This window comes from Eucyclogobius newberryi, unplaced genomic scaffold (assembly GCF_026437365.1).
Source record: "Eucyclogobius newberryi isolate DKJ021-1_F unplaced genomic scaffold, fEucNew1.0.hap1 SCAF_50, whole genome shotgun sequence".
In the NCBI taxonomy this organism is placed as follows: domain Eukaryota; kingdom Metazoa; phylum Chordata; class Actinopteri; order Gobiiformes; family Gobiidae; genus Eucyclogobius; species Eucyclogobius newberryi.
The window spans coordinates 288,302-313,803 of NW_027316168.1; the positions used below are offsets into that span (position 1 = coordinate 288,302).

The 25,502-nt window shown below is 52.4% G+C and overlaps 15 non-coding genes and 17 pseudogenes across 15 annotated transcripts; 11 read left to right on the plus strand and 21 right to left on the minus strand.

Annotated features, from left to right (window-relative positions):
• The first annotated feature begins 129 nt into the window (after positions 1-129).
• On the plus strand, positions 130-248 carry LOC140383309 (5S ribosomal RNA). The gene has a single exon (XR_011932335.1). It is a non-coding gene; the product is annotated as a 5S ribosomal RNA (ribosomal RNA).
• Positions 249-404: 156 nt separating this feature from the next.
• LOC140382962 (5S ribosomal RNA) lies at positions 405-523 on the plus strand (annotated as a pseudogene).
• Positions 524-669: 146 nt separating this feature from the next.
• On the plus strand, positions 670-788 carry LOC140382963 (5S ribosomal RNA; annotated as a pseudogene).
• Positions 789-934: 146 nt separating this feature from the next.
• On the plus strand, positions 935-1,053 carry LOC140383310 (5S ribosomal RNA). The gene has a single exon (XR_011932336.1). It is a non-coding gene; the product is annotated as a 5S ribosomal RNA (ribosomal RNA).
• A 157-nt stretch (positions 1,054-1,210) lies between these two features.
• LOC140382964 (5S ribosomal RNA) lies at positions 1,211-1,329 on the plus strand (annotated as a pseudogene).
• A 146-nt stretch (positions 1,330-1,475) lies between these two features.
• LOC140383312 (5S ribosomal RNA) lies at positions 1,476-1,594 on the plus strand. Its single transcript, XR_011932337.1, has one exon. It is a non-coding gene; the product is annotated as a 5S ribosomal RNA (ribosomal RNA).
• A 167-nt stretch (positions 1,595-1,761) lies between these two features.
• Positions 1,762-1,880, plus strand: LOC140382965 (5S ribosomal RNA; annotated as a pseudogene).
• A 146-nt stretch (positions 1,881-2,026) lies between these two features.
• On the plus strand, positions 2,027-2,145 carry LOC140383313 (5S ribosomal RNA). Its single transcript, XR_011932338.1, has one exon. It is a non-coding gene; the product is annotated as a 5S ribosomal RNA (ribosomal RNA).
• A 167-nt stretch (positions 2,146-2,312) lies between these two features.
• Positions 2,313-2,431, plus strand: LOC140382733 (5S ribosomal RNA; annotated as a pseudogene).
• Positions 2,432-2,577: 146 nt separating this feature from the next.
• Positions 2,578-2,696, plus strand: LOC140382966 (5S ribosomal RNA; annotated as a pseudogene).
• A 146-nt stretch (positions 2,697-2,842) lies between these two features.
• On the plus strand, positions 2,843-2,961 carry LOC140383314 (5S ribosomal RNA). Its single transcript, XR_011932339.1, has one exon. It is a non-coding gene; the product is annotated as a 5S ribosomal RNA (ribosomal RNA).
• Positions 2,962-14,791: 11,830 nt separating this feature from the next.
• On the minus strand, positions 14,792-14,884 carry LOC140383043 (U2 spliceosomal RNA; annotated as a pseudogene).
• A 165-nt stretch (positions 14,885-15,049) lies between these two features.
• LOC140383038 (U1 spliceosomal RNA) lies at positions 15,050-15,215 on the minus strand. Its single transcript, XR_011932093.1, has one exon. It is a non-coding gene; the product is annotated as a U1 spliceosomal RNA (small nuclear RNA).
• Positions 15,216-20,549: 5,334 nt separating this feature from the next.
• LOC140383032 (5S ribosomal RNA) lies at positions 20,550-20,667 on the minus strand (annotated as a pseudogene).
• Positions 20,668-20,835: 168 nt separating this feature from the next.
• On the minus strand, positions 20,836-20,954 carry LOC140382302 (5S ribosomal RNA). Its single transcript, XR_011931736.1, has one exon. It is a non-coding gene; the product is annotated as a 5S ribosomal RNA (ribosomal RNA).
• A 146-nt stretch (positions 20,955-21,100) lies between these two features.
• Positions 21,101-21,219, minus strand: LOC140382560 (5S ribosomal RNA). The gene has a single exon (XR_011931970.1). It is a non-coding gene; the product is annotated as a 5S ribosomal RNA (ribosomal RNA).
• A 146-nt stretch (positions 21,220-21,365) lies between these two features.
• LOC140382968 (5S ribosomal RNA) lies at positions 21,366-21,484 on the minus strand (annotated as a pseudogene).
• A 148-nt stretch (positions 21,485-21,632) lies between these two features.
• On the minus strand, positions 21,633-21,751 carry LOC140382970 (5S ribosomal RNA; annotated as a pseudogene).
• Positions 21,752-21,897: 146 nt separating this feature from the next.
• On the minus strand, positions 21,898-22,016 carry LOC140383315 (5S ribosomal RNA). Its single transcript, XR_011932340.1, has one exon. It is a non-coding gene; the product is annotated as a 5S ribosomal RNA (ribosomal RNA).
• Positions 22,017-22,162: 146 nt separating this feature from the next.
• Positions 22,163-22,281, minus strand: LOC140382971 (5S ribosomal RNA; annotated as a pseudogene).
• A 146-nt stretch (positions 22,282-22,427) lies between these two features.
• On the minus strand, positions 22,428-22,546 carry LOC140382848 (5S ribosomal RNA; annotated as a pseudogene).
• A 146-nt stretch (positions 22,547-22,692) lies between these two features.
• LOC140382561 (5S ribosomal RNA) lies at positions 22,693-22,811 on the minus strand. Its single transcript, XR_011931971.1, has one exon. It is a non-coding gene; the product is annotated as a 5S ribosomal RNA (ribosomal RNA).
• A 147-nt stretch (positions 22,812-22,958) lies between these two features.
• Positions 22,959-23,077, minus strand: LOC140383316 (5S ribosomal RNA). The gene has a single exon (XR_011932341.1). It is a non-coding gene; the product is annotated as a 5S ribosomal RNA (ribosomal RNA).
• A 146-nt stretch (positions 23,078-23,223) lies between these two features.
• Positions 23,224-23,342, minus strand: LOC140382972 (5S ribosomal RNA; annotated as a pseudogene).
• A 146-nt stretch (positions 23,343-23,488) lies between these two features.
• On the minus strand, positions 23,489-23,607 carry LOC140382973 (5S ribosomal RNA; annotated as a pseudogene).
• Positions 23,608-23,753: 146 nt separating this feature from the next.
• LOC140382193 (5S ribosomal RNA) lies at positions 23,754-23,872 on the minus strand. Its single transcript, XR_011931638.1, has one exon. It is a non-coding gene; the product is annotated as a 5S ribosomal RNA (ribosomal RNA).
• Positions 23,873-24,018: 146 nt separating this feature from the next.
• LOC140382562 (5S ribosomal RNA) lies at positions 24,019-24,137 on the minus strand. Its single transcript, XR_011931973.1, has one exon. It is a non-coding gene; the product is annotated as a 5S ribosomal RNA (ribosomal RNA).
• Positions 24,138-24,296: 159 nt separating this feature from the next.
• Positions 24,297-24,415, minus strand: LOC140382473 (5S ribosomal RNA). Its single transcript, XR_011931891.1, has one exon. It is a non-coding gene; the product is annotated as a 5S ribosomal RNA (ribosomal RNA).
• Positions 24,416-24,561: 146 nt separating this feature from the next.
• On the minus strand, positions 24,562-24,680 carry LOC140382974 (5S ribosomal RNA; annotated as a pseudogene).
• A 146-nt stretch (positions 24,681-24,826) lies between these two features.
• On the minus strand, positions 24,827-24,945 carry LOC140382735 (5S ribosomal RNA; annotated as a pseudogene).
• Positions 24,946-25,106: 161 nt separating this feature from the next.
• LOC140383317 (5S ribosomal RNA) lies at positions 25,107-25,225 on the minus strand. The gene has a single exon (XR_011932342.1). It is a non-coding gene; the product is annotated as a 5S ribosomal RNA (ribosomal RNA).
• A 146-nt stretch (positions 25,226-25,371) lies between these two features.
• LOC140382736 (5S ribosomal RNA) lies at positions 25,372-25,490 on the minus strand (annotated as a pseudogene).
• Positions 25,491-25,502: the final 12 nt, after the last annotated feature.

A 25,502-nucleotide genomic window follows, 5' to 3' on the forward strand; every position in this document is an offset into this window, starting at 1 on the left:
CCGTCAAAAAAAAAAAAAGAAGTTTTTCATTGAGATATCCCAATTTTGACCGAGCAAGTGGCGTGAAGGTACTCTTCACGAAAAGACAGTGTTTGATATAAAAAAGGCCGTTTTGACCTGGAACATTTCGCTCACGGCCATACCACCCTGGACCAGCCCGATCTCGTCTGATCTCGGAAGCCAAGCAGGGTTGGGCCTGGTTAGTACTTGGATGGGAGACCGCCTGGGAATACCAGGTGCTGTGAGCATTTTCACACTTTTTCACCTGTCAAAAAAAAAAAAAAAAAAAAAATGAAGTTTTTCATTGAGATATCCCAATTTTGACCGAGCAAGTGGCGTGAAGGTACTCTTCACGAAAAGACAGTGTTTGATATAAAAAAGGCCGTTTTGACCTGGAACATTTCGCTCACGGCCATACCACCCTGGACCAGCCCGATCTCGTTTGATCTCGGAAGCCAAGCGGGGTTGGGCCTTGTTAGTACTTGGATGGAACACCGCCTGGGAATACCAGGTGCTGTGAGCATTTTCACACTTTTTCACCCGTCAAAAAAAAAAAAAGAAGTTTTTCATTGAGATATCCCAATTTTGACCGAGCAAGTGGCGTGAAGGTACTCTTCACGAAAAGACAGTGTTTGATATAAAAAAGGCCGTTTTGACCTGGAACATTTCGCTCACGGCCATACCACCCTGGACCAGCCCGATCTCGTTTGATCTCGGAAGCCAAGCGGGGTTGGGCCTTGTTAGTACTTGGATGGAACACCGCCTGGGAATACCAGGTGCTGTGAGCATTTTCACACTTTTTCACCCGTCAAAAAAAAAAAAAGAAGTTTTTCATTGAGATATCCCAATTTTGACCGAGCAAGTGGCGTGAAGGTACTCTTCACGAAAAGACAGTGTTTGATATAAAAAAGGCCGTTTTGACCTGGAACATTTCGCTCACGGCCATACCACCCTGGACCAGCCCGATCTCGTCTGATCTCGGAAGCCAAGCAGGGTTGGGCCTGGTTAGTACTTGGATGGGAGACCGCCTGGGAATACCAGGTGCTGTGAGCATTTTCACACTTTTTCACCTGTCAAAAAAAAAAAAAAAAAAAAAAAAGAAGTTTTTCATTGAGATATCCCAATTTTGACCGAGCAAGTGGCGTGAAGGTACTCTTCACGAAAAGACAGTGTTTGATATAAAAAAGGCCGTTTTGACCTGGAACATTTCGCTCACGGCCATACCACCCTGGACCAGCCCGATCTCGTTTGATCTCGGAAGCCAAGCGGGGTTGGGCCTTGTTAGTACTTGGATGGAACACCGCCTGGGAATACCAGGTGCTGTGAGCATTTTCACACTTTTTCACCCGTCAAAAAAAAAAAAAGAAGTTTTTCATTGAGATATCCCAATTTTGACCGAGCAAGTGGCGTGAAGGTACTCTTCACGAAAAGACAGTGTTTGATATAAAAAAGGCCGTTTTGACCTGGAACATTTCGCTCACGGCCATACCACCCTGGACCAGCCCGATCTCGTCTGATCTCGGAAGCCAAGCAGGGTTGGGCCTGGTTAGTACTTGGATGGGAGACCGCCTGGGAATACCAGGTGCTGTGAGCATTTTCACACTTTTTCACCTGTCAAAAAAAAAAAAAAAAAAAAAAAAGAAGTTTTTCATTGAGATATCCCAATTTTGACCGAGCAAGTGGCGTGAAGGTACTCTTCACGAAAAGACAGTGTTTGATGCAAAAAAAGCCATTTATACGAGTTTTGACCTGGAACATTTCGCTCACGGCCATACCACCCTGGACCAGCCCGATCTCGTTTGATCTCGGAAGCCAAGCGGGGTTGGGCCTTGTTAGTACTTGGATGGAACACCGCCTGGGAATACCAGGTGCTGTGAGCATTTTCACACTTTTTCACCCGTCAAAAAAAAAAAAAGAAGTTTTTCATTGAGATATCCCAATTTTGACCGAGCAAGTGGCGTGAAGGTACTCTTCACGAAAAGACAGTGTTTGATATAAAAAAGGCCGTTTTGACCTGGAACATTTCGCTCACGGCCATACCACCCTGGACCAGCCCGATCTCGTCTGATCTCGGAAGCCAAGCAGGGTTGGGCCTGGTTAGTACTTGGATGGGAGACCGCCTGGGAATACCAGGTGCTGTGAGCATTTTCACACTTTTTCACCTGTCAAAAAAAAAAAAAAAAAAAAAAAAGAAGTTTTTCATTGAGATATCCCAATTTTGACCGAGCAAGTGGCGTGAAGGTACTCTTCACGAAAAGACAGTGTTTGATGCAAAAAAAGCCATTTATACGAGTTTTGACCTGGAACATTTCGCTCACGGCCATACCACCCTGGAACAGCCCGATCTCGTTTGATCTCGGAAGCCAAGCGGGGTTGGGCCTTGTTAGTACTTGGATGGAACACCGCCTGGGAATACCAGGTGCTGTGAGCATTTTCACACTTTTTCACCCGTCAAAAAAAAAAAAAGAAGTTTTTCATTGAGATATCCCAATTTTGACCGAGCAAGTGGCGTGAAGGTACTCTTCACGAAAAGACAGTGTTTGATATAAAAAAGGCCGTTTTGACCTGGAACATTTCGCTCACGGCCATACCACCCTGGACCAGCCCGATCTCGTTTGATCTCGGAAGCCAAGCGGGGTTGGGCCTTGTTAGTACTTGGATGGAACACCGCCTGGGAATACCAGGTGCTGTGAGCATTTTCACACTTTTTCACCCGTCAAAAAAAAAAAAAGAAGTTTTTCATTGAGATATCCCAATTTTGACCGAGCAAGTGGCGTGAAGGTACTCTTCACGAAAAGACAGTGTTTGATATAAAAAAGGCCGTTTTGACCTGGAACATTTCGCTCACGGCCATACCACCCTGGACCAGCCCGATCTCGTCTGATCTCGGAAGCCAAGCAGGGTTGGGCCTGGTTAGTACTTGGATGGGAGACCGCCTGGGAATACCAGGTGCTGTGAGCATTTTCACACTTTTTCACCCGTCAAAAAAAAAAAAAGAAGTTTTTCATTGAGATATCCCAATTTTGACCGAGCAAGTGGCGTGAAGGTACTCTTCACGAAAAGACAGTGTTTGATATAAAAAAGGCCGTTTTGACCTGGAACATTTCGCTCACGGCCATACCACCCTGGACCAGCCCGATCTCGTTTGATCTCGGAAGCCAAGCGGGGTTGGGCCTTGTTAGCCCTTTAAGCGCCAAAGTCGCAGAAATGCAACTTTACCGTACAAGGAAATTAATGAAATAATAGTAGAAAATGAATCACTTCAGTCATTGGTCGGTTCGGTGCAACTTCCCTTTATTAGCCAGGTATGATCCAGGGCAGATCCGGTAAGGAAAAAAATGGCTGGAGGAAGTACACGTGGCATGCAATTTACAGCAGATTCTGACTCTGAAGGGTATTATCTCCCCGAGAGTGACGATGGATTTCCAAGTGGAGATGAAGGGACTTCGAAACAACGGACAGGTGCAAAGGACAGACGGAGGCGAGGAACCAGTGGAACCAGTGGCTGCAGTAAAACTTGCCCGGTGGATGAGAGCTGGGACATGCTGAGAGAGGTCGAGGTATTTGAGGCATGGATCAAACCTTTTGAAGACCCAGTTGGCTACACAGGAGAGATGGATCTGACGGATGCTAATCCATTTGATATTCTGTCACTCTTTCTGACCGATCAGTTTTGGACTTTCATTACTGATGAGACAAATAGATATGCACATCAGTGTATGGCACCTATGATTCTGAAGCCACATTCAAGATTTCTTGAGTGGTATGATGTATCAGTCACCGAAATGAAAGCTTTCTTCGCTTTGCATCTCTCCATGGGCCTTGTTGAGAAACCTGAAATCGAGGATTACTGGGGAACATTTTGGCTTACACAAACGCCTGGATTTGGAAATGTAATGTCAAGAAACAGATTTGAAATCATTCTTTCGTTCTTTCATTTTGTCAACAATAATGATTATGTGAGAACAGGCGAGCCCGGGCACGATAAACTGTTCAAAGTCCGCCCAATAATAGATTTGATTATTCCCAAATTTGCAGCAGTTTACAGTCCAATCAAGGAGCTTTCTTTAGATGAAATGACAATAGCTTTCAAGGGGAGATCTTCACTAAAATGTTACTCTCCGAATAAACCTGACAAATATGGCTATAGAGTGTATGCCCTGAGTGAAAGCTGTTCAGGGTATGTTTTGCGCTGGTCAATGCACACTGGACAGTACAAAAATAATGCAAGCAACATCAGTGCAACACACGCAGTTGTCCGTGAGTTGGTTTCTCCCTTTACGGGCAAAGGACACGAGATTTACATGGACAGTTACTATACCTCGCCTGTAATTGCAAATGAATTAGCAGATTTGGAAACTGGACTGTGTGGGACGGTAAGGATTACCAGGTTGGGGATGCCAAAATGCCTTGGTAAAAGTGTCTTACAGCTGAAAAAAGGAGATGACCCAGTTTTTTGCAGAAAGGGAAAACTCCTGGCTTGTGCTTGGCACGATACTAAACGTCTCACCATGTTGTCCACAGTCCATGGAAATGATTGTGTTCAGAGGAGGATCCGATCCAAGACAGATGACACTGGCTTCCGTGACATCAAAAGACCTGTATGTGTCGACCAGTACAACGCCTACATGGGTGGAGTGGACACTGCTGACCAGAGGATGAAGACATACCTCTTTCCACACAGGTCCCGGAAATGGTATCATCGCATATTCAATGCCATTATAAGCATAAGTATTGTCAACTCACACATCATATACACCAAATCCACTCCAGGCCCACACAAACCTTTAAAGGTTTACATTCAGAACATTATTGATGCATTACTGGCTGATCACTCCAAAAAACAAGAAAGGCGCTCGAGACCGGAGGGTGAAATGCCACAGAGACTCACAGAGCGTCATTGGCTTTGTCAAGCAGAGGGACGTCCAGACTGCGCCGTGTGCTCTGACCGCTCTCGTACCAAAGGCAGGCGGCAAACAAAGTACAGGTGCCGTCAGTGTGGCGTTGGCCTCTGTGCGGTTCCATGCAACGAGAGATACCATACGCTAAAAAACTTTAAATGCTGTCATTTGGATATGTAAAAGTGCAGGGTACCTTGACCCTGGATGGACATCTTTTCTGTGATGGCACTCTCCTTTCTTCACTGCTTTCTCCACAACCTGCCTGGCACCAATGATGGATGTATAAGTTGGAAAAATAAAAAAATGAAAAAAAATACATAATAAATACCGTGTTTGTCATCATTTGGTCAGAACTTGTAATCAGGGCCCGAGTTTGAAGATGTGAGCAAAAGGGGTGAAAATGGGTTAAAATGTGAAAAAACACCAAAATGAGCAAAATGAAATAATCCCCCATCATCAGTGCACAGTTTGCCCCCAGAAAAGCACTCCCCTGGGGCCTGGAGGTGATCTGACCACCAGAATATAGTACCATATACCCCTGCTGGACTTAGAAAAAAAACCGAGCTTCCAGCCAATAGTACACTATACCCGAGGGACTCTGTCGTTTTTCGGCAATAGTACACTATACCCGAGGGACTCTGTCGTTTTTCGGCAATAGTACACTATACCCGAGGGACTCTGTCGTTTTTCGGCAATAGTACACTATACCCGAGGGACTCTGTCGTTTTTCGGCAATAGTACACTATACCCGAGGGACTCTGTCGTTTTTCGGCAATAGTACACTATACCCGAGGGACTCTGTCGTTTTTCGGCAATAGTACACTATACCCGAGCGACTCTGTCGTTTTTCCGGGCCGTAGTATGAAGTTGTGAGCAAATGGGGTGAAAATGGGTTAAAATGTGAAAAAACACCAAAATGAGCAAAATTAAATAATCCCCCATCATCAGTGCACTGTTTGCCCCCAGAAAAGCACTCCCCTGGGGCCTGGAGGTGATCTGACCATCATAGTATAGCACCATATGCCCCTGAGGGACTTAGAGTAAAAACCGAAATAGTACACTATACCTGAAAAGACTCTGTCATTTTTCGGCAATAGTACACTATATACCGTTGGACTTAGTCGTTTTTTGGGCTCGTGGGAATAAGCGTTCAGCTCAAAATTCCCGGGCTAAATCACGCTGCTCCCGAGAAATTCTTACGCTGCTCTCACGCGGAATGTGCAAAATGGTAATGCTGGGAGGGAGGGGCGGGCGGTTTTTGAGAATGACGTTTTTCGCAATCGAAACAGGTACATTTCCTGGTTGTGCGGATACCGGGCAAGGAGCTCGTTTGACGGGCACACGAGAACCGCGATCGATGGGCCCCGTTCTGGTTTTATCCAGCTTCCAAGGCTCCTTCACAGCCGTAATGTCAAGTCATGGTTCGGAGGTGCGGAGGTGAGCGTCGGATCACGGAGCCTCTGAATGGAGCCCCGCGCTCCGCGCTCCACCGGGCTCTAAGCGCCGCTCAGACCCGGCATGAGAGGGTCTATTTTCGGCTTGATTTTACCAGACTCCCGGGCACTTCCAGAAGCTTCCTGTTTGCTCTGATTGCTCGGGGCAGAGCACGGTGTCACGCTGACCACGGGCTGTACGCGGAGGTGAGAGCTGGTTGTAAGGCGGATCACGGAGCCTCTGAATGGAGCCCCGCGCTCCGCGCTCCTCCGGGCTCTAAGTGCCGCTCAGACCCGGCATGAGAGGGTCTATTTTCGGCTTGATTTTACCAGACTCCCGGGCACTTCCAGAAGCTTCCTGTTTGCTCTGATTGCTCGGGGCAGAGCACGGTGTCACGCTGACCACGGGCTGTACGCGGAGGTGACCCGCTCCGTGATCTTAGCGCCGCCCAGACACAGGGCCATCCACCCCGCATACGGCCAGACTTTGCCCGGCCAGGGAGCACCTTCTGCGGGTCGGAGGCTCCGGGTCGGAGCCCCTGGAGCCTGGAGCCCTCACCGGGCCCCGAACTCGGCTGCCGGAGGCAGTGCAGTGCCTCATGGATAAAAGGCACCCAGCCGTCCAACTCGCGTGAGGCGGAGCAGGGATCATCCGTGAATCAACCATGAAAATGGTACAAATCATGGTTCTATGTATACCAGACAAGGAGCTTGGTCTATTGGCACTCAAGACCCGCCATCGTAGGGCCCCGTTCTGGTTTTATCCAGCTTCGAAGGCTCCTGCGCACTGCGGGTTTGTTTACATTTTGCGGCTGTGGTTTGCTCCGGCTAACCTCACGCCGGACACGTTGGAAGCGAGGCCGAGACAGAGGTCCCACCAGGCGCGGGGCTTCAGTCTGACTGGCTTCCCCCGCGCCTGGCCCCTTGTCTCCGGAGACGGACCGTCACTCACCCCCGCACTGAAGGACGCGCGGCTTGAAGGATGATGGCTGCGCTTAGCCCCTGTGCCAGGGGCTCTGAGCCAGTCCCCTTCAGCCTCAACGCGTCCGGTGGGAACACAGTCCGGGTCCACTGTCACTCACCCCTGCGCAGAAGGACGCGCGGCTTGGAGGATGATGGCTGCGCTTAGCCCCTGGCACAGGGGCTCTGCACCAGTCCCCTTCAGCCTCAACGCGTCCGGTGGAACAACAGTCCAGGCCCTCTGTCACTCACCCCCGCACTGAAGGACGCGCGGCTTGAAGGATGATGGCTGTGCTTAGCCCCTGTGCCAGGGGCTCTGAGCCAGTCCCCTTCAGCCTCAACGCGTCCGGTGGGAACACAGTCCGGGTCCACTGTCACTCACCCCAGCGCAGAAGGACGCGCGACTTGGAGGATGATGGCTGCGCTTAGCCCCTGGCACAGGGGCTCTGCACCAGTCCCCTTCAGCCTCAACGCGTCCGGTGGAACAACAGTCCAGGCCCACTGTCACTCACCCCCGCACTGAAGGACGCGCGGCTTGGAGGATGATGGCTGTGCTTAGCCCCTGTGCCAGGGGCTCTGAGCCAGTCCCCTTCAGCCTCAACGCGTCCGGTGGGAACACAGTCCGGGTCCATTGTCACTCACCCCTGCGCAGAAGGACGCGCGGCTTGGAGGATGATGGCTGCGCTTAGCCCCTGGCACAGGGGTTCTGCACCAGTCCCCTTCAGCCTCAACGCGTCCGGTGGAACAACAGTCCAGGCCCTCTGTCACTCACCCCCGCACTGAAGGACGCGCGGCTTGAAGGATGATGGCTGTGCTTAGCCCCTGTGCCAGGGGCTCTGAGCCAGTCCCCTTCAGCCTCAACGCGTCCGGTGGGAACACAGTCCGGGTCCACTTTCACTCACCCCTGCGCAGAAGGACGCGCGGCTTGGAGGATGATGGCTGCGCTTAGCCCCTGGCACAGGGGCTCTGCACCAGTCCCCTTCAGCCTCAACGCGTCCGGTGGAACAACAGTCCAGGCCCTCTGTCACTCACCCCCGCACTGAAGGACGCGCGGCTTGGAGGATGATGGCTGCGCTTAGCCCCTGTGCCAGGGGCTCTGAGCCAGTCCCCTTCAGCCTCAACGCGTCCGGTGGGAACACAGTCCGGGTCCACTGTCACTCACCCCTGCGCAGAAGGACGCGCGGCTTGGAGGATGATGGCTGCGCTTAGCCCCTGGCACAGGGGCTCTGCACCAGTCCCCTTCAGCCTCAACGCGTCCGGTGGAACAACAGTCCAGGCCCTCTGTCACTCACCCCCGCACTGAAGGACGCGCGGCTTGAAGGATGATGGCTGTGCTTAGCCCCTGTGCCAGGGGCTCTGAGCCAGTCCCCTTCAGCCTCAACGCGTCCGGTGGGAACACAGTCCGGGTCCACTGTCACTCACCCCTGCGCAGAAGGACGCGCGGCTTGGAGGATGATGGCTGCGCTTAGCCCCTGGCACAGGGGCTCTGCACCAGTCCCCTTCAGCCTCAACGCGTCCGGTGGAACAACAGTCCAGGCCCACTGTCACTCACCCCCGCACTGAAGGACGCGCGGCTTGGAGGATGATGGCTGCGCTTAGCCCCTGGGCCAGGGGCTCTGAGCCAGTCCCCTTCAGCCTCAACGCGTCCGGTGGGAACACAGTCCGGGTCCACTTTCACTCACCCCTGCGCAGAAGGACGCGCGGCTTGGAGGATGATGGCTGCGCTTAGCCCCTGGCACAGGGGCTCTGCACCAGTCCCCTTCAGCCTCAACGCGTCCGGTGGAACAACAGTCCAGGCCCACTGTCACTCACCCCCGCACTGAAGGACGCGCGGCTTGAAGGATGATGGCTGCGCTTAGCCCCTGTGCCAGGGGCTCTGAGCCAGTCCCCTTCAGCCTCAACGCGTCCGGTGGGAACACAGTCCGGGTCCATTGTCACTCACCCCTGCGCAGAAGGACGCGCGGCTTGGAGGATGATGGCTGCGCTTAGCCCCTGGCACAGGGGCTCTGCACCAGTCCCCTTCAGCCTCAACGCGTCCGGTGGAACAACAGTCCAGGCCCTCTGTCACTCACCCCCGCACTGAAGGACGCGCGGCTTGAAGGATGATGGCTGTGCTTAGCCCCTGTGCCAGGGGCTCTGAGCCAGTCCCCTTCAGCCTCAACGCGTCCGGTGGGAACACAGTCCGGGTCCACTGTCACTCACCCCTGCGCAGAAGGACGCGCGACTTGGAGGATGATGGCTGCGCTTAGCCCCTGGCACAGGGGCTCTGCACCAGTCCCCTTCAGCCTCAACGCGTCCGGTGGAACAACAGTCCAGGCCCACTGTCACTCACCCCCGCACTGAAGGACGCGCGGCTTGGAGGATGATGGCTGCGCTTAGCCCCTGTGCCAGGGGCTCTGAGCCAGTCCCCTTCAGCCTCAACGCGTCCGGTGGGAACACAGTCCGGGTCCATTGTCACTCACCCCTGCGCAGAAGGACGCGCGGCTTGGAGGATGATGGCTGCGCTTAGCCCCTGGCACAGGGGCTCTGCACCAGTCCCCTTCAGCCTCAACGCGTCCGGTGGAACAACAGTCCAGGCCCTCTGTCACTCACCCCCGCACTGAAGGACGCGCGGCTTGAAGGATGATGGCTGTGCTTAGCCCCTGTGCCAGGGGCTCTGAGCCAGTCCCCTTCAGCCTCAACGCGTCCGGTGGGAACACAGTCCGGGTCCACTGTCACTCACCCCTGCGCAGAAGGACGCGCGGCTTGGAGGATGATGGCTGCGCTTAGCCCCTGGCACAGGGGCTCTGCACCAGTCCCCTTCAGCCTCAACGCGTCCGGTGGAACAACAGTCCAGGCCCACTGTCACTCACCCCCGCACTGAAGGACGCGCGGCTTGGAGGATGATGGCTGCGCTTAGCCCCTGTTACAGGGGCTCTGCGCCAGTCTCCTTCAGCCTCAACGCGTCCGACGGAACCACAGTCCGAGCCCATTGTCACTCACCCCCGCGCAGCAGGAGGCGCGGCTTGAAGGATGATGGCTGCGCTTAGCCCCTGGGCCCAAGGGCTCTGCGCCAGTCCCCTTCAGCCTCAACGTGTCCGATGGCTCTGCGCGGGGCGGGGGGCAGGGCCGGCGCATATTTTTGGTCCGACTCCGGTCCCTTCCTCGTCTCTGAGTTTGTCAAATGCAGCGCCTGTCCAGGGCTCACTTTGCTATCAACTGGCTGGTCACCGCCATCGTAGGGCCCCGTTCTGGTTTCATCCAGCTTCGAAGGCTCCTGCGCACTGCGGGGTTGTTGGCATTTGTGGTCCTGATTTGCGCTGGCTCACCCTTACGCTGGACACAGCGCCAGATGATATATTTGGTCCGACTCCGGTCCCTTCCTCGTCTCTGAGTTTGTCAAATGCAGCGCCTGTCCAGGGCTCACTTTGCTATCAACTGGCTGGTCACCGCCATCGTAGGGCCCCGTTCTGGTTTCATCCAGCTTCGAAGGCTCCTGCGCACTGCGGGGTTGTTGGCATTTGTGGTCCTGATTTGCGCTGGCTCACCCTTACGCTGGACACAGCGCCAGATGATATATTTGGTCCGACTCCGGTCCCTTCCTCGTCTCTGAGTTTGTCAAATGCAGCTCCTGTCCAGGGCTCACTTTGCTATCAACTGGCTGGTCACCGCCATCGTAGGGCCCCGTTCTGGTTTCATCCAGCTTCGAAGGCTCCTGCGCACTGCGGGCTTGTTGGCATTTGTGGTCCTGATTTGCGCTGGCTCACCCTTACGCTGGACACAGCGCCAGATGATATATTTGGTCCGACTCCGGTCCCTTCCTCGTCTCTGAGTTTGTCAAATGCAGCGCCTGTCCAGGGCTCACTTTGCTATCAACTGGCTGGTCACCGCCATCGTAGGGCCCCGTTCTGGTTTCATCCAGCTTCGAAGGCTCCTGCGCACTGCGGGGTTGTTGGCATTTGTGGTCCAGAGCCCCGGCTCTAAATTAAACCTGTTACCCTAGTAGGCCGGCCTCCGGGTCCCCCTCTCTTCTTCGGTTATGGAGTACATTGGGCGCGGGGGCAGCCAGTGGAGGGCAAGGGCCCTGCCTCCAAGTGTGGTGTAGGGGACAGGGGAGCCAGGGCCTTGGGGTCCTGGTGCTTTTTATCTTTTAAAGTGGCTCAGAGTACCAAGGGCACGGACTTCCAGGGGGCTGCACCAAGGGTGTGTAGCTCGTGTTGGGGTGCTTAAGTGTGGGTACCCAGGGACGAAAGGTGGGCCGGGGCCGGCGCGAGCCTCTGTGGTGAGTGCTGGGCCGTTCCCTTGGTACTCCAGTCGGAGTACCAAGGGCACGGACTTCCATGGTATAGTACCAAGGGCACGGACCTCCAGGGGGCTGAAACAAGGGTGTGTAGCCCGTGTGGGGGTGCTTAAGTGTGGGTCCCCGGGTTCGAAGGGAGGGCCTGGTCCCCGGTGGTCATCCCCGGAGTCCCAGAGCCTGCAACCCGGGGAAGAGTGGCCCGTCCCCAGACTGAGTTTGGGGGAATGCGGGGTGGCTCTGGAGGGGCTCCAGGGGTTCCAGGGGGTGCTCGGCGGAGGCCATGCCCAGCCAGAGTGGCCCTTCCCCGGGCAGAATCTGGGGAGAGTGGGGAGTGGCTCTGGAGGTGCTCCGGGGGCTCCAGGGGTTCCAGGGGGTGCTCAGTGGGGGCCATGCCCAGCCAGAGTTGCCCTTCCCCGGGGTGAGTCTGGAGGAGTGGGGGGTGGCTCTGGAGGTGCTCCGGGGGCTCCAGAGGGTGCTCAGTGGAGGCCATGCCCAGCCAGAGTGTCCCTTCCCCGGGCAGAGTCTGGAGGAGTGGGGGGTGGCTCTGGAGGTGCTCCGGGGGCTCCAGGGGGTGCTCGGCGGAGGCCATGCCCAGCCAGAGTGGCCCTTCCCCGGGCATAGTCTGGGGAGAGTGGGGGGTGGCTCTGGAGGTGCTCCGGGGGCTCCAGGGGGTGCTCAGTGGAGGCCATGCCCAGCCAGAGTGTCCCTTCCCCGGGCAGAGTCTGGAGGAGTGGGGGGTGGCTCTGGAGGTGCTCCGGGGGCTCCAGGGGGTGCTCGGCGGAGGCCATGCCCAGCCAGAGTGGCCCTTCCCCGGGCATAGTCTGGGGAGAGTGGGGGGTGGCTCTGGAGGTGCTCCGGGGGCTCCAGGGGGTGCTCAGTGGAGGCCATGCCCAGCCAGAGTGTCCCTTCCCCGGGCAGAGTCTGGAGGAGTGGGGGGTGGCTCTGGAGGTGCTCCGGGGGCTCCAGGGGTTCCAGGGGGTGCTCAGTGGGGGCCATGCCCAGCCAGAGTGGCCCTTCCCCGGGCAAAGTCTGGTCGTGTGCGGGGTGGATGATCCCTGCTCCGCCTCACGCGAGTTCGAGACCGGCTGGGTGCCCTTTTATCCATGAGGCACTGCACTGCCTCCGGCAGCCGAGTTCGGGGCCCGGTGAGGGCTCCAGGCTCCAGGGGCTCCGACCCGGAGCCTCCGACCCGCAGAAGGTGCTCCCTGGCCGGGCAAAGTCTGGCCGTGTGCGGGGTGGATGATCCCTGCTCCGCCTCACGCGAGTTCGAGACCGGCTGGGTGCCCTTTTATCCATGAGGCACTGCACTGCCTCCAGCAGCCGAGTTCGGGGCCCGGTGAGGGCTCCAGGCTCCAGGGGCTCCGACCCGGAGCCTCCGACCCGCAGAAGGTGCTCCCTGGCCGGGCAAAGTCTGGCCGTGTGCGGGTGGATGATCCCTGCTCCGCCTCACGCGAGTTCGAGACCGGCTGGGTGCCCTTTTATCCATGAGGCACTGCACTTCCTCCGGCAGCCGAGTTCGGGGCCCGGTGAGGGCTCCAGGCTCCAGGGGCTCCGACCCGGAGCCTCCGACCCGCAGAAGGTGCTCCCTGGCCGGGCAAAGTCTGGCCGTGTGCGGGGTGGATGATCCCTGCTCCGCCTCACGCGAGTTCGAGACCGGCTGGGTACCCTTTTATCCAAGAATCAACTGGAGTGTGGAGCTTCTACGGGCCTCCAGGGGCACTGCCGACCCAGAGCTGTGCCCCGGCTTCAGTTCTCTGTATCTCAGGAAGTTTTTTATTTATACATTTATTTCATCCATAATCTCTGGCGCCTAAAGGGTTAATAAACAACTCATTTGATGTTTTTCAGTCAGGTTTTAGACCTCATCACAGCACTGAGACTGCTCTTGTCAAGGTGACAAATGACATCCGCCTGAACACTGACACGGGCAAAGGCTCAGTCTTAATTCTGTTAGATCTGAGTGCTGCTTTTGACACTGTCGATCATGGGATCCTCTTACAGAGACTAGAGGACTGGGTGGGCATCACTGGCACTGCCCTAAACTGGTTAAGGTCCTATCTGGAAGACAGGAAGTACTTTGTTGAAATTGGTAGCTGTGTCTCAGACCACATGGCCCTGACCTGTGGAGTGCCCCAAGGGTCAGTCCTGGGTCCCCTTCTGTTCAACCTCTACATGCTGCCGTTAGGTCAGTTGATGCGCAGTGAAAATGTGTCCTATCACAATTATGCAGACGACACTCAGATCTATGTTTCACTATCGGCAGGTGACTATGGACCAGTAGATTCACTCTGTCACTGCATCCAACAGATCAGTTTGTGGATGCAAAACAACTTTCTCCAGCTGAACTCACTGAAATAATCGTTTTTGGCCCACAGAAACAAAGAGAAAGTGTTAGCGTCACCTCCAGAGTCTCGCTCTAAAACCTACAAACCAAATTAGAAATCTGGGGGTAATAATGGACTCAGACTTGAACTTTAATAGCCACGTCAAATCAATAACATCAGCAGCTTTTTACCATCTAAAAAACATTGCCAAAATCAAAAATATGGTGTCAAAACCAGATTTAGAGAGACTTATCCATGCGTTTGTCTCCAGTAGATTAGACTACTGTAACGGCCTGCTGACTGGTCTCTCCAAACGAGTTGTAAAACAGCTGCAGTACATCCAGAACGCTGCTGCTCGGGTCCTGACTAGAACCAGGAAGTATGATCACATTAGTCCTGTTCTCAGGTCTCTGCACTGGCTCCCTGTGGCTCAGAGAATAGACTTTAAAGCAGCTCTGCTTGTGTACAAGTCTCTCCATGGCCTAGCACCAAAGTACATCTTGGATATGTTAGTGCCATATGAACCATCTCGGACTCTGAGGACCTCAGGGACCGGCCTCTTGCTGGTGCCCAGAGTCAGGACAAAACATGGGGAATCTGCGTTTCAGTTTTATGCAGCTCAAATCTGGAACAGTCTTCCTGAAGATGTGAGACAGGTTCTACTCTGACAATGTTCAAATCTAAGCTAAAAACTGTTTTGTTTAGCTGCGCATATGACTGAAAGGATTTTTTCTTTGCACTCTTCTCTTTTGTTTGTGATTTTATTAGTTTAGAAAATCAGTTGGATTGATACTTTTTAATTTAGTTAATTTTATTGTATTTCTGTTTCTGTAATTTCTTTGTGATTTGAATGCATTTTACCTGCTGTGAAGCACTTTGAATTGCCTTGTGTATGAAATGTGCTCTACAAATAAACTTGCCTTGCCTTGCCTAAACTGATAAGAACAGATACTACACTTGATCTTAGCCAAAAGGCCGAGAAGCGATGCCCACAATGGGTTCGGGGAGCAGTGGGCTCTCCCCACGCTGACCCTCCCGTCAACGGTCCAAAGCGGCGCCCGCGCAAAGCGCCCGGCGGAGGGGCCGGAGCACGAGCGGCGTACATGAAAACGACCCTTTTGTTTTTTGTCAGAGGAAAAAAAAAAAAAACCAGAGGGGAGAGCGCGAACGCAGTCCCCCACTACCAGAAATTATGCAGTTGAGATTCCCACATTTGGGGAATTCACAGGGGTCAGCACATCCTGTTTGTGCAATGGACGAGCCTCGCCCTGGGTGAACCACCTTCCTGATCATGGTGTCGCCCCTGCCAGGTAAGTATGAGTATGGGGGTCCGTGGCACACGGGGCAGTCCGCAGCGTAGCTGTCGGGAAGAAATGCGTGCAGTGCTGCGGATGTAAAGACAATCCTGTGTCTAAATCTGAAGTCAAAATGACCTACGTTATGTGGGGTGTACCAATTAAAGATGTTGGCCCAGATGGTTGCGATGGTGCGTGCGGGGAATGTTAATGACCATTTGTGTTCCGAGGCAAGACGCCTGAGCACTCCCGGCAACAACAACTGATACAGGATGCGGGTGGGTAGGTCTGTGAAAATCCTAAACCTCCCCGTGCTAACAAATACATTAAAATTCAACTTACCTGTCGTGCTCCCCATTTGGCCCAAAGTGCTTCCCCAATGCCTGACCAGATTCCTGTTAAAAATACTTACCATACCACTAATATACTTTCTCCTAAACACTTTACCTGCTAACCTAAAACACTTCCCTATATAATCTACACTAAAATTACCTTTCACGTCAAATACCTTACCTACATATTCCAGCCCAGCCTCCTCCATCGCCCCACTGATCATGCACTCGCGCTTCCCGGGGGGAGCGGAGAGCAAGTCAGGGTTATGACGGAGGGGCATGTGCGCGAGACCCTCACCGCTGTCTGGAACCGCCACAGTCAGGGGCCTGAAAGTCCTCCACGCCTCCAAGAGTTCCCTCTCGAAGGGGGGGAGGCCCTCCAGGACCGAAACAGGGGGCAACAAACACAAATTATAAACACCAAACTTACCTAGACTATTAACAAACTCACCTATATAATCCTTCCATGGAGCATCTACCTCAACGTCTAGAAATTTCCGAATTGTTTTCAGCCTGAAGGCCTTCTTCCTTAACTCTAAATCTGCTAACTTTAAACCTCCCTGATCGTACTCACCTATCATAACCTTATGTGCAATAAAGCCCCTCTCACGATTCCACAAAAAGTGGTTTATCACTAACCTTAATTTGTTAGCATAGACCCCCGGCAGGCCGTACACGGAGAGTGCATGGTTCAACATGGACATGCACAAAGAATTTACAACTAAGACTTTACCTTTTAATGTCAGATTACGACGTCTCCAAAAATTCAAGCGCGCTGTAATTTTCTCGCACAAAGGCGACCAAAGTGCAGTACGACACGCCTCCTCGTCTCTGCCCAGGGGGACGCCGAGGACCTTGTAGGAGTCCCCGGCCTCCCGGAGCTGGACAGGGAGAGGAACAGGCGTGACGCTGCCGCAAAATTTAACCGTTTTGTCGAAATTGATTTTGGCCCCTGAAGCGAGGCCGTAAACATTGAGCACGTGGAGAGAGGCGTTCAGGCTCTCCACGTCTCGGAGGATCAGATTCGTGTCATCTGCGTACTGAAAAATTTTGACTTCCCTACCCGCAGGCGTGGTCAGTCCCCTCACCGCCGCGTCCGCCCGCAACATGGCCGCCAAAGGCTCAGCGGCGATGCTGTAGAGGAGCGACGAGAGGGGACAGCCCTGCCTGACTGATCTTTTTAAGGGGAAAGAGTCAGTTAGAAACCCGTTGACTTTGACCTTACTGACCGCAAAGGAATAGATGAGCTGTAGCCAATTAACAAACCGTTCGCCGAAACCTAACTTACCTAATACAGTCCAGAGGAACGAATGCTCAACTCTGTCGAACGCCTTGTTAAAGTCTACACTAACGTGAATACCACCGGTCGCGTGCATCTGCCGAAGGAGATATCTCAGAGACAAAACTGTGTCTGAGATGTCCCTCCCGGGGACGCTGTAGGCCTGCGAGGGGTGTATGACGGATCCAATCACACGCTTTAACCTACCTGCTAATACCTTTGCTAAAATTTTATAGTCTACGTTCAAAAGGCTAATGGGCCTGTAGTTGGCGAGGCTGCTCCTGTCGCCCTTCTTAAAAAGCAGAGTGACGACACTCATCGCAAAACCATCGCCAACTCTACTCTCACTCTCAAAATCCTGATATAATAGGAGTAGGATCGGAGCTAACCTGGAAGCGAAACGCTTGAAAAACTCACAGGTTAGTCCGTCCTCTCCGGGGCTTTTTCCTGTATTTAAACTCTTGACTGCAGCCTCTATCTCCATGAGAGACAGAGGCGCGTCGCACAGCTCCCTATCCTCCCTGCTCAGTGTGCGCTCCAGAGCACCTACAGCCTGGTCTAAAGCCTGCTCTGCCACTCCGTCTGAACTAAAAAGCCTACTATAGAAATCCTGCGCTGTCTCTAAAACCTCACTTACCTCGGAAACAATCTTACCTGTCTTATCTATCAACTTATCTATGTGCATCTTTCCCTGTGTAGCCTTCTCACAGCCGAAGAAGAACGCTGTCGAGCGTTCTCCTTCGACTGTGTGTCTGGCTTTTGCCCTCAAAATTGCACCCTGACACCTACTTACCTCCAGCTGCTCCAGCTCAGCGCGCACCACCAGGTACTCTGGATCCACAGGGCCAGTGGTGGAAGCTGCGCCCTGGTCCAGGACCTGCAGGCGCTGGCGGAGAGCGGTCTCCCTCCTGGTCGACAGCCACGCCTTGTGTTTGCTGTAATTGACACAGAGCTTTTTAATGCGTGTTTTTGCCGTCGGCCACCAATCGACCACGCTGTCGATCAGCTCCAGCTCCATGTCAAATACATCAAACAAAAAGTCCATTTTCCTACAAAAAGTTTCATCACCGAGGATGGAGCTGTTTAGGACCCACAGTCCTCCATTCCTCGGTGATGAAACTAACCCAAAATAAATATCTAAAGTGGAGTGATCACTCAAGCCTGACCACTTGTAGGAAGCACCACTGACTCTCTGTGCCAGGTCTGAGGAGGCAAAACAGAGGTCAATGCGGGACTGCTTCAGGACGCCCTGGACGACCTGCCGCCTGGAGAAATCCTTCAGGAAGGGGTGGAGGAACCGCCACACCTCCGTCAGGTTCCTGCTGGCGGCTTCTTCCAACAGGGCTGTCCTGGCAGTGCTGTTTTTAAAAGAGTTGTTAATGCCGATGTCTGTCTTGCAAAGTGTTGTATTAAAGTCACCGATTATGATTGTAGTGTCGTTCGCAAAGCGAAATATTTTTTTGAAGAATTGCCTCCTCAGACCATCATCGTTCGGGGCGTAGATGTTAATTAGTCTGAACTTCACTGTGTCCGTGAAGTCCAGGACCAGGAAGGAGCCCTCTGGGTCGGCGTGTACCAGGGTGGGTTGGCCTAAGACACCAGGCCTCACCACCGTGGCCACACCGCGCGAGCACGCCGTGCCCAGGGCCCAAAATACAGAGCCCACTCCCATGCTCCGCACTTGTTGCGCGTGGCTGACATCCCAGTGCGTTTCTTGGATGCAGAGCACGTCCCACTTGGAAAAGTGTAACGCGCTCTGCATCCGCACTGGGCTCCGCAGGCCGCCTGCGTTCCAAGAGGACAAGGAGAACGCCATTAAGAGGAGACTTTGGAGGATACAACCCATCTTTTATTTCGACTTCTTTTTGGCGCCCGTCGCATCCGACTGCCACACTCTTTTTCTGACTTCACGGGTGGAGAAATCCATGAAGTCATCATTAAAAACAGTCTCGAGCTCACCTCGTGGGGCAGAGCTGCGTGTGGAGGATGGTGGGTTGATGGAGCTTTCTGCTGGCGCTTTTGAAGTGGTTGGAACGGAGGAGGCAGAGCCGCTCTCAGCAGCAGCGCCCTCTCCGTCTCCTGCCACCTGCTTCCTGCGTCTTGCCCCCTTCTTTTCTTTCTTCTCCACCTGTCCCCTCTTACCACCGTCCGACTGGAGCTTGGGATCATCACCCAGCCCTGTGGTGATGTCCCCCCCCTTTGGAGGTAAGATGCGGGGCCTGTCCCGCACCCATCCTCCTCCCGGGTTCAGCCTCTTCCTCCACGGGCTTAGGAGTTGGACCCTCACGAGTCCCCTCCCTCTGGTCAGGAGGAGCAGTTTGTCCTGCTCCCACCTTCCCAGACGCCAGCGCTGAGCCGAGCACCATCTCCAGTGCGACGGGCGCCTCCTCGTCTGAGGAGTCAGAGGAGCAAGAGGAGCCAGACACCTCTGGCTCCCCTGACTCCTCCACAGCCTCCTCCTCCAAAAACTCCTCTACTTCGGAGAGAGCAGTTGCGGGCACGTTCTGGGCCACGTCACTGCTCTCTCCTCCAATGGCGTCCTCCCTGTCCTCCCCTCTGTCCTCCCCTCTGTCCTCCTCTCTGTCCTCCTCTCTGTCCTCCTCTCTGTCACCCGCACCACACGGACATAAGTGGCGGAACATGCGGCACTCTCTGCACTTCGGGGCCCGCTGCGCGACGCACTCGCGCGCGTAATGCCCCTGGCTCCCGCAGTTGCGGCACAGAAAGTCAGGGCACTCCCTCAGAATATGGCCAGGCTGGAGACACCCCCTACACACCCGCACCTGCCTGTCGTGTATTACCCTGAAGTACTCGGGGCCCCCCGCGGTGTCAAACCTGACAGAATACGGTAAGGACTGCACCGTGTCCGTGAACCTTACCCGTACAAACCTGGTGCCGTCCGCCACGTTCGTCCCCGGCCACATTCTCCTCCTCACCTCGGAGACCGCAGAGACCCCCCAGGCGTAGAGCTTGGCCAGGATCTCCTCGTCCTCGATATAAGCCGGCAGCCCCATGAAGGACACGACCAGCTCATCCACCGAGATGTCACGGGCGTGAACCCTGACTCCTCCAATGCAGTACCCGTCCAGGAGCCGCTCCTTCGCTTTGGTGGTACTGACGGTTACTTCATATTTGTCCTTCGAGATGAGTCTGCACGCTACTATGGAGCCGCACACCTCCTGAGTCGCTTTTAAGAATGCAAGTGGCGTGATTTGTGCTCCCTCCGTCAACTCCAACACCACAGTGAGTTCTTTCATAAATTTCATTCTTCTTTCTTCGTTCTTTCTATTATTTACAGATTCTTTCAAACTTTGTCTTGCCTTTGTCGTGTCCATTCCAGTGTCCGATGCCGTGTTGTCCGTCCTTTGAGCCATGCTCACAAAAAACAAAAAATCCACCTCCCAGTAAGTTTACTGGGAGGGGAACAAACAAAAGAACTGAAAAAAGTAAATGAAAATGATCAAAATAACGATTAAAAACTCAAAAAAAAAACTCCCAAACCTCCAGCTCCAGACCATGCAGCACACCACAAATTGCACGCACCTGCACTGATTGCAAAGGGGCGGGTCCAGGGTGGTATGGCCGTGAGCGAAATGTTCCAGGTCAAAACTCGTATAAATGGCTTTTTTTGCATCAAACACTGTCTTTTCGTGAAGAGTACCTTCACGCCACTTGCTCGGTCAAAATTGGGATATCTCAATGAAAAACTTCTTTTTTTTTTTTTGACGGGTGAAAAAGTGTGAAAATGCTCACAGCACCTGGTATTCCCAGGCGGTGTTCCATCCAAGTACTAAAAGGCCCAACCCCACTTGGCTTCCGAGATCAAACGAGATCGGGCTGGTCCAGGGTGGTATGGCCGTGAGCGAAATGTTCCAGGTCAAAACTCGTATAAATGGCTTTTTTTGCATCAAACACTGTCTTTTCGTGAAGAGTACCTTCACGCCACTTGCTCGGTCAAAATTGGGATATCTCAATGAAAAACTTCTTTTTTTTTTTTTTTTTTTTTTTTTGACAGGTGAAAAAGTGTGAAAATGCTCACAGCACCTGGTATTCCCAGGCGGTCTCCCATCCAAGTACTAACCAGGCCCAACCCTGCTTGGCTTCCGAGATCAGACGAGATCGGGCTGGTCCAGGCTGGTATGGCCGTGAGCGAAATGTTCCAGGTCAAAACGGCCTTTTTTATATCAAACACTGTCTTTTCGTGAAGAGTACCTTCACGCCACTTGCTCGGTCAAAATTGGGATATCTCAATGAAAAACTTCTTTTTTTTTTTTTGACGGGTGAAAAAGTGTGAAAATGCTCACAGCACCTGGTATTCCCAGGCGGTCTCCCATCCAAGTACTAACAAGGCCCAACCCCGCTTGGCTTCCGAGATCAAACGAGATCGGGCTGGTCCAGGGTGGTATGGCCGTGAGCGAAATGTTCCAGGTCAAAACGGCCTTTTTTATATCAAACACTGTCTTTTCGTGAAGAGTACCTTCACGCCACTTGCTCGGTCAAAATTGGGATATCTCAATGAAAAACTTCTTTTTTTTTTTTTGACGGGTGAAAAAGTGTGAAAATGCTCACAGCACCTGGTATTCCCAGGCGGTGTTCCATCCAAGTACTAACAAGGCCCAACCCCGCTTGGCTTCCGAGATCAAACGAGATCGGGCTGGTCCAGGGTGGTATGGCCGTGAGCGAAATGTTCCAGGTCAAAACGGCCTTTTTTATATCAAACACTGTCTTTTCGTGAAGAGTACCTTCACGCCACTTGCTCGGTCAAAATTGGGATATCTCAATGAAAAACTTCTTCTTTTTTTTTTTTGACGGGTGAAAAAGTGTGAAAATGCTCACAGCACCTGGTATTCCCAGGCGGTGTTCCATCCAAGTACTAACAAGGCCCAACCCCGCTTGGCTTCCGAGATCAAACGAGATCGGGCTGGTCCAGGGTGGTATGGCCGTGAGCGAAATGTTCCAGGTCAAAACGGCCTTTTTTATATCAAACACTGTCTTTTCGTGAAGAGTACCTTCACGCCACTTGCTCGGTCAAAATTGGGATATCTCAATGAAAAACTTCTTTTTTTTTTTTTGACAGGTGAAAAAGTGTGAAAATGCTCACAGCACCTGGTATTCCCAGGCGGTCTCCCATCCAAGTACTAACCAGGCCCAACCCTGCTTGGCTTCCGAGATCAGACGAGATCGGGCTGGTCCAGGGTGGTATGGCCGTGAGCGAAATGTTCCAGGTCAAAACGGCCTTTTTTATATCAAACACTGTCTTTTCGTGAAGAGTACCTTCACGCCACTTGCTCGGTCAAAATTGGGATATCTCAATGAAAAACTTCTTTTTTTTTTTTTGACAGGTGAAAAAGTGTGAAAATGCTCACAGCACCTGGTATTCCCAGGCGGTGTTCCATCCAAGTACTAACAAGGCCCAACCCCGCTTGGCTTCCGAGATCAAACGAGATCGGGCTGGTCCAGGGTGGTATGGCCGTGAGCGAAATGTTCCAGGTCAAAACGGCCTTTTTTATATCAAACACTGTCTTTTCGTGAAGAGTACCTTCACGCCACTTGCTCGGTCAAAATTGGGATATCTCAATGAAAAACTTCTTTTTTTTTTTTTGACGGGTGAAAAAGTGTGAAAATGCTCACAGCACCTGGTATTCCCAGGCGGTGTTCCATCCAAGTACTAACAAGGCCCAACCCCGCTTGGCTTCCGAGATCAGACGAGATCGGGCTGGTCCAGGGTGGTATGGCCGTGAGCGAAATGTTCCAGGTCAAAACGGCCTTTTTTATATCAAACACTGTCTTTTCGTGAAGAGTACCTTCACGCCACTTGCTCGGTCAAAATTGGGATATCTCAATGAAAAACTTCTTTTTTTTTTTTTGACAGGTGAAAAAGTGTGAAAATGCTCACAGCACCTGGTATTCCCAGGCGGTCTCCCATCCAAGTACTAACAAGGCCCAACCCCGCTTGGCTTCCGAGATCAAACGAGATCGGGCTGGTCCAGGGTGGTATGGCCGTGAGCGAAATGTTCCAGGTCAAAACGGCCTTTTTTATATCAAACACTGTCTTTTCGTGAAGAGTACCTTCACGCCACTTGCTCGGTCAAAATTGGGATATCTCAATGAAAAACTTCTTTTTTTTTTTTTTGACAGGTGAAAAAGTGTGAAAATGCTCACAGCACCTGGTATTCCCAGGCGGTCTCCCATCCAAGTACTAACCAGGCCCAACCCTGCTTGGCTTCCGAGATCAGACGAGATCGGGCTGGTCCAGGGTGGTATGGCCGTGAGCGAAATGTTCCAGGTCAAAACGGCCTTTTTTATATCAAACACTGTCTTTTCGTGAAGAGTACCTTCACGCCACTTGCTCGGTCAAAATTGGGATATCTCAATGAAAAACTTCTTTTTTTTTTTTTGACGGGTGAAAAAGTGTGAAAATGCTCACAGCACCTGGTATTCCCAGGCGGTGTTCCATCCAAGTACTAACAAGGCCCAACCCCGCTTGGCTTCCGAGATCAAACGAGATCGGGCTGGTCCAGGGTGGTATGGCCGTGAGCGAAATGTTCCAGGTCAAAACGGCCTTTTTTATATCAAACACTGTCTTTTCGTGAAGAGTACCTTCACGCCACTTGCTCGGTCAAAATTGGGATATCTCAATGAAAAACTTCTTTTTTTTTTTTTGACGGGTGAAAAAGTGTGAAAATGCTCACAGCACCTGGTATTCCCAGGCGGTGTTCCATCCAAGTACTAACAAGGCCCAACCCCGCTTGGCTTCCGAGATCAAACGAGATCGGGCTGGTCCAGGGTGGTATGGCCGTGAGCGAAATGTTCCAGGTCAAAACGGCCTTTTTTATATCAAACACTGTCTTTTCGTGAAGAGTACCTTCACGCCACTTGCTCGGTCAAAATTGGGATATCTCAATGAAAAACTTCTTTTTTTTTTTTTGACGGGTGAAAAAGTGTGAAAATGCTCACAGCACCTGGTATTCCCAGGCGGTCTCCCATCCAAGTACTAACCAGGCCCAACCCCGCTTGGCTTCCGAGATCAGACGAGATCGGGCTGGTCCAGGGTGGTATGGCCGTGAGCGAAATGTTCCAGGTCAAAACGGCCTTTTTTATATCAAACACTGTCTTTTCGTGAAGAGTACTTTCACGCCACTTGCTCGGTCAAAATTGGGATATCTCAATGAAAAACCTCTTCTTTTTTTTTTGACGGGTGAAAAAGTGTGAAAATGCTCACAGCACCTGGTATTCCCAGGCGGTCTCCCATCCAAGTACTAACAAGGCCCAACCCCGCTTGGCTTCCGAGATCAAACGAGATCGGGCTGGTCCAGGGTGGTATGGCCGTGAGCGAAATGTTCCAGGTCAAAACGGCCTTTTTTATATCAAACACTGTCTTTTCGTGAAGAGTACCTTCACGCCACTTGCTCGGTCAAAATTGGGATATCTCAATGAAAAACTTCTTTTTTTTTTTTTTTTTTTTTTTTTTGACAGGTGAAAAAGTGTGAAAATGCTCACAGCACCTTGTATTCCCAGGCGGTCTCCCATCCAAGTACTAACCAGGCCCAACCCTGCTTGGCTTCCGAGATCAGACGAGATCGGGCTGGTCCAGGGTGGTATGGCCGTGAGCGAAATGTTCCAGGTCAAAACGGCCTTTTTTATATCAAACACTGTCTTTTCGTGAAGAGTACCTTCACGCCACTTGCTCGGTCAAAATTGGGATATCTCAATGAAAAACTTCTTTTTTTTTTTTTGACGGGTGAAAAAGTGTGAAAATGCTCACAGCACCTGGTATTCCCAGGCGGTGTTCCATCCAAGTACTAACAAGGCCCAACCCCGCTTGGCTTCCGAGATCAAACGAGATCGGGCTGGTCCAGGGTGGTATGGCCGTGAGCGAAATGTTCCAGGTCAAAACGGCCTTTTTTATATCAAACACTGTCTTTTCGTGAAGAGTACCTTCACGCCACTTGCTCGGTCAAAATTGGGATATCTCAATGAAAAACTTCTTTTTTTTTTTTTGACGGGTGAAAAAGTGTGAAAATGCTCACAGCACCTGGTATTCCCAGGCGGTGTTCCATCCAAGTACTAACAAGGCCCAACCCCGCTTGGCTTCCGAGATCAAACGAGATCGGGCTGTTCCAGGGTGGTATGGCCGTGAGCGAAATGTTCCAGGTCAAAACTCGTATAAATGGCTTTTTTTGCATCAAACACTGTCTTTTCGTGAAGAGTACCTTCACGCCACTTGCTCGGTCAAAATTGGGATATCTCAATGAAAAACTTATTTTTTTTTTTTTTTTTTGACAGGTGAAAAAGTGTGAAAATGCTCACAGCACCTGGTATTCCCAGGCGGTCTCCCATCCAAGTACTAACCAGGCCCAACCCTGCTTGGCTTCCGAGATCAGACGAGATCGGGCTGGTCCAGGGTGGTATGGCCGTGAGCGAAATGTTCCAGGTCAAAACGGCCTTTTTTATATCAAACACTGTCTTTTCGTGAAGAGTACCTTCACGCCACTTGCTCGGTCAAAATTGGGATATCTCAATGAAAAACTTCTTCTTTTTTTTTTGACGGGTGAAAAAGTGTGAAAATGCTCACAGCACCTGGTATTCCCAGGCGGTGTTCCATCCAAGTACTAACAAGGCCCAACCCCGCTTGGCTTCCGAGATCAAACGAGATCGGGCTGTTCCAGGGTGGTATGGCCGTGAGCGAAATGTTCCAG